Raw genomic sequence first — 5,983 nt, forward strand, 5'->3', positions numbered from 1 at the left:
GGGAAAGCTGCAAGTGAATGAATGCACATTGCATGCAACTCTCAGGATTAGTTTCCCATCTGTCCATGTGCATCGTGGCACAAAATTAGAAAGCAGTCCTTCCAGCCTGTAACTCTGCCCTGCATTTCCCCTGGCCGAGTTATTAAATCCCCAAATTGTTAATTTTGTCATCTTCTCCCCAACCAACGGAATACTGTGAAAACGAACTGCCTGTAGGCTGCAAAAGTATAACCGCAAGTACTGAATGAAAGCTGAGCTGAGCTTCCCTGATCTTTTCACAGCTTTCTTGCCAAACTCTTTGGCCTCACTGGCTTTTGGTTCTTTATGGGAGAAGGAGCCTGTAAAAGCTACACGGAAACATTAGCTGGCAAGGGCAGAGTAGCCTTCCCTCCCCTCAGCTGCAGGTTTTGTTACCCCCTCTTTGGCATCCACAGTGGTGTACTGAGCCTGAGTCAGGGCTGAGAACGGTGGGAGAAAAGTTAAGTCTAAGGACTGGAGTCGCAGGTAGCAACAGCAGCCTTTGTACTTTGGGCCTTTTTGGTTGTCTCTTTTTTTTGAGGCCTTGAGTAAGCGAAGCCCCTCATACTTTCAGGGGAGTAAAACTCCTCTTCCTTCCAGCCTTTACCTGCCTTTGTGGCATACTCAGGGGACAGGCTGTTGCTGTATAGGGGCACGTGACCCAGCAGGGACCCTGTTTTGATCGAGTTGTGACTGCCACAAATGGAAGACTGCACTTGTAAAGTTACCCCAAACACTAAAGTGGAGGAAAGTGCCACCTTCTCCCTGAGGACTGTTGAGTAGGTGTAGTAGGCAAGGCTCCTTCCTGAGCAAGTTGCTAATGTGGTTTGCAGAGTTTTGGTAACGACATGGGGAAGAGGACCAGATGGAGCACTGCATTTGTTTTTCCTGCAGTCATATGTCCTGGTCCTCTGCAGCCTGAAATAATATGTATCTGGGTTAGTCCTTGTATTAAGCGCTGTAGCATGGCCTGTGATTTTCAAGTGTTATTTGCATTAACCCATGTATCTCAGCCGCTTCTTACAGTTGTTCTGACGAAGCACAGACCTTGTAGAAGTCAGCTCACCTGTGGCTTTCTCATCACCCTGCCAACACTGACTCTGGTATCATCTTTTATTTCCGGTTTGCAGAGCCTGAAATGTGAAACCCTCTTGCCATCTTATTCCCTGCCCGCTACACTTGCCACCTGTCATGTCTCACACAATCAGAATGCTCCTCAGGACTGGGACAGACTTGTCTCTCTCTGTACTGCCTCAAGTATGATGGAGTCCTGATTCTTTATTGAACTTTTTTACTGACTGGATAGTTCCATAGCTTGTGTTATGTAGGAGGTCAGCCCGGAGCAGGCATTCCCAGATGTTTTGGGTCACGAGTGAATGTACTTTCTTGCAAACCACTGTTCCCTTTAAGTCTGGAATGGGAACAGTATACGATGATACTCTTTCATGGGCCTGCTGTGAATCACTTACCTGCACCCTTCTGACTGCCGGTGGGCTGCAGAGCACAGCTGGGAATACCAATGAGATGATCTAATTGTCCCATCTGGTTTTAAAATCTAGTGAGTGAGACCAATAGGCATTACTTTAACTTTCATAGTCATGCCTGATACATTAAGCAGCACAGAGGTTACTTCTAAGAGCCTTCAGAATGTCTTTTTTGTGGTAATAAATTAGTAAGAATGCAGTAAATAATGTGGAAGGGAGGTATTTACAGAGTATAATAATTTCCCCCAAAGCTCTGAAAGGCTTGATAAGGGAGGAATATCCCCGCTGCTCACTGAGGTACAGCTCCTTGAGACAGAATGCAGCAGATGTTTAACAAGCTTTAACAGCCCCCAGGTAATAATTCAGGACCAGGTCTGAGGGGTACTGTGTACAATGGAAGGCAATACTGGGAATTTTAGAACGTCAGAAGAGAGTCATTCCCAAATGGTAGGTGGGCCAAAATAGAAGTAGTGACAGTATCGAAGAAGTGCCAGTGCAAGCTCTTTGCATCTGTGTTTTGTCGAAATGATGGTGCCTCTGTTGACACAAACCTCTCAGACTCCCTGCGGGGGAGCTGTTGCCAGAGAGGAGCATGATACCAGGTTAATTGCTGCTTGATCCAGAGTTTGGCTTGCATTTTTCATGTTGGCTCAGCTTGGTTTGGCTTGCATTTTCATCGTTACTCTAATTACGTTCCCAGTTGGGTCAGTAAGTATCATTGGAAAGGAATAACTTGCATTCTTCACCATGGTGTAATTTACAGATTCCTCACTCTTAGGTTGTAGTCTTCTGTGTGAGTTAAGGAGTAGAGGAGGAGGACATGGAAGATCACTTCATTTGGACTTTAATTCTCACCTTCCCAAGATGCAGGCTTTTTTTCTAACAGTTTGTTGGTTGCTGTGGAGCTGCTTGAGGGAGGTGACCAGAAGTCTGCGTTGTGCATCTACTGTCTGGAATACAGGATGGTACCTAGTGTCCTGATGAAAATCTCTACAAGCTTATTTTTTTTCTGAATTTTATTTGCGTCACGAGACTTCCCTTGTTTCTCCTTTTCAGTGATATGCAGCACCGAGGCAAAGCCTTAGTAGACCAGGAGCAATCCTGCAGCCATGACACCTAAAAGGAATGTGCCACTGTAGTCCATGGGATACTGCTTCTGTTACAAACTCCTTAAAGAAACCTAAGTGGTGAGTTTTCTTAAGGGGAATATTTTCCATAACTGAATATCACAGCCTGACTGTCTGTACTCTGTCTGATGTTTTAAATAGCTAGTTCCTAGAGTTCATCTTCCTTCTCATTCAGCTATTCACTGTGTGAGAGATGCCCCCTACTCCTGTTAGACAGTGCTATAAAGAGCCTGATATCCTGGAGTTAAAATCTCACTCACCAAAGGCTGAAAAACAAACTATTAATTGCAGTTGCTGTCCTGAGAAATGGCTTCTCTCTCTCCCCTCCTTCTGTCTCTCCTCTTTTCTCTCTTTTTTTAAACTAGGCAGTGTGGTTGCAATTCTTGCATTTAGCTGGTTGATTGTAGCTCAAATTGTGGATTTTACTTCTCTCTGCTTTACTCTATCACTTTGTCATCTCAAGATGCTAGAGTGTCTTACTCTCAAATGCTACACTCTTGGGCATTTGCATTCCATTCTGCCCTCCAGAGATGCTTATGCTGTACACCTCATCATATTGGGTGCCTTCCAGTGGTGCACCAAGTGCGGTGGCTAGCATCTGTCACTCTTTCTTTTTGAACTCCTCACCTTCCCTGGGGGAGAAGAGTGTGCCATGGAAGTTCTGCTTTGGTAGAATGTTTTGTCTCTGGCTGTTTTCTTGGGAAGATTTGGGATTATTTATTTTGGTGTGAATTCTGCTTTTGCTACAGCTCTAGGTTAGGGGAGAGGTATTCAAAAGAATGCAACTTGTTCTTGGAAGGGCAGGAGAAGAGATGAGTGGTGGTTGTAGTTTCTGGAGTGTGATCGAGAGCATTGGGAAGGCTAGTTTCATAGATTTGAACATTACGTACTGATTACTTTCAGCGGACATGGATGGAGCAAATCTGGAATTCTGGGAGAATGTTTCAGAGTTGATTTGGTTTTGGTAGAATTCTATTGAAAGTGCTAAAGATGACCTAAACTGCTATGGATGGACCGTAGGTACAGATTTGAAGGGACAGTAACCTCTAGCAGGGAAAAGAGGAAGCAGTGGATGAGCGGGAACAAAATGTTCAATAGGATTTTGAATGACTTGACCCACGTCACACACCAAACCCACAGCAGAATTGGAACAAGAATCAAAGTTACCAATTTCTTCTGCAACATCTTCATCTTGGGACCTTCAGCCATTCATTTCAACACTCCATTGAGGTGCTATGCAGCTCAGAAGTGGTGATTAAGAGACAGGGTTAATTACTTGTTTACCAGAACCTCTTTGCTTAGGTGCATCCATTCAAAGTGAACCCTTCTAATCACTGGCTTTCTGATCTCAGTGTTTCTCACTGATCGTTGTCAAATGCATGCATAGCAATACTGTGGTTCTAAGTTGCAGTGGGCATCTTGTTACAAAGCTCGCTGCTTTGTAAAGACGTGGAATCATCGTGCCAGTAATAGCATCGTCTGTCCATTTTCTGCCCCACTCCCCACCCCCTTCTTGGCTGTCTGTTTGTATGTTTGTATTTGGTGAAAATAATATCCCTTTGCCATAAAGAGCACAATGTGCAAGCTGCGACTCGCATTACTGCATTTTATTTGCTCCTGCTGTCACACAGCCCATACAGGTCATAAATCACTGTGGGTGTCATCACAGAACAACCTTGCTGGCCCCGTTATTGTTATTGGGTCCGGAACGATGAGTGGCTGACCTTTCCCAAGTGCTATTTCTGTTGACTGCTAAAAACCTTCAAAGCAAAGTTGACTGTTTTAATGGTGTCAGACTCTTTGTCTGCCTGTGAGCTTTCTGAATCTTAGCACAGCTGTGAAGGTAGCTCCAGGTATTTCAAAGGAGAGCCGAGTTTACTCTGCATATACTCTGAGGAAGGGTAAGATTCAGGCCCTGACTACAGGTACTAAGTAATACTGGTCAGTCACATTCATGTAGCTTCTGGTTTGCTTGTAACAGAAGAGTGAGCTTACCTCTGCTTGCAAGCTCCGGTGTAGAGGGTGTACTGCTGACCACCACATGGACTGCCCACTGTTGGTGTAGGCAGCCCAGTGCTGGTCTGTGCTCTAAGGAGCTCATTAGGAAGGCAGTAGCAGGGCTGGAAGAAAGGCGTTGTATATTCCACTGGTTTCAGGATAACAGTTGTTAAAGGCCTGCTATTCTGCTCTGCATCTCAACTCTTTCAGGTATTACTTGCAATGCTAATTTGGAGCAAAGCTCCTAAACTGTACCAAGCCATGCAGGGTACAGGAAAAGGAACTGCCAGTTCCACAATCCTGCAGATTATGGAAGAACACCCCACCTTTCTGAATACATCATGGGGGATGAGGGCATTTCCGGAAAGATTTTACGTTGATGTTCATAGGAAAGTTTAAAACCAGAAGCATATGAAAAGTCCCCATATTTTCTCTGATTTTAGGGTGAAGGATGAGGAAGTCATATTAGTTTAAGTTTGTCAGGGAAGTCTTAAATATTTCTTTGCTGAGGGACATATCTTAGAGCAGCGAGAAGGAGATAGATGGATAGGTGCACTCCCTCGGCTTCCTCCTTTCACAGCTATCAGGGCACACACTGAAGCAGTATGGAGGTAAAGCTCAGGCCTGATGCTAGAGGACTAAATGGGAACTGTACAAAGCTGAGTTCTTGTCCAGCAGCTTAACCACTGGCACTGTAGGCAGATTGCTTCAGAAAATGCCTCTGTTTCTGTCCTGTCTGTAAAAGAGGATAAAAAAATCTTGGATTTCTTAAAGAGCTTAGTGATCTACTCACAGGAAGAGGTATATGAATGTAAGGAATCAGGGTTTAGTTTGGCTGTATGTAAAATGAGTTGAAGCAAGGTCATTGGCGACCACATTACTGCTCTCTGCTTCTCAGTGTTCTTTGCTCACCAGGGTCCAGCTAGCCTGTCCAGTGCATCTAGACTAGTGCCTTTGAGTTTCTTGCACTAGCACTTGGGTAGTGCCTAAGAAATGCTTACCAACAGTTGGGATCACAGGTTTTTTGATAAAACACGAATGAGAAGAGGATGCTTTTCTCTGCCTGTTTTTGTGAATGTTCTTGTAAGCCTAGATAACGAACACCTTCCTTTGTTACTCATTTATTGGCCTGTACGAGAGGATAACAATCCTCTTGTAGAAACAGAACTGAATGGGTTTGTTTTTTTCACTCTGGTGCAAGGCTTGTGACAGTGCTGAAGGTCATGAGTTTAAACCACCTTAATAATCTATGGGGGGAACCATTATGCTAAGGCAAAACGTTGTGTTAAGGCATACAGTTAACCTCTGCCCATCGATCCAGTCTGTCCTGATCCCTCTGCAGAGCCCTCCTACCCT

This window comes from Phaethon lepturus, unplaced genomic scaffold (assembly GCF_000687285.1).
Source record: "Phaethon lepturus isolate BGI_N335 unplaced genomic scaffold, ASM68728v1 scaffold20368, whole genome shotgun sequence".
Classification (NCBI taxonomy): domain Eukaryota; kingdom Metazoa; phylum Chordata; class Aves; order Phaethontiformes; family Phaethontidae; genus Phaethon; species Phaethon lepturus.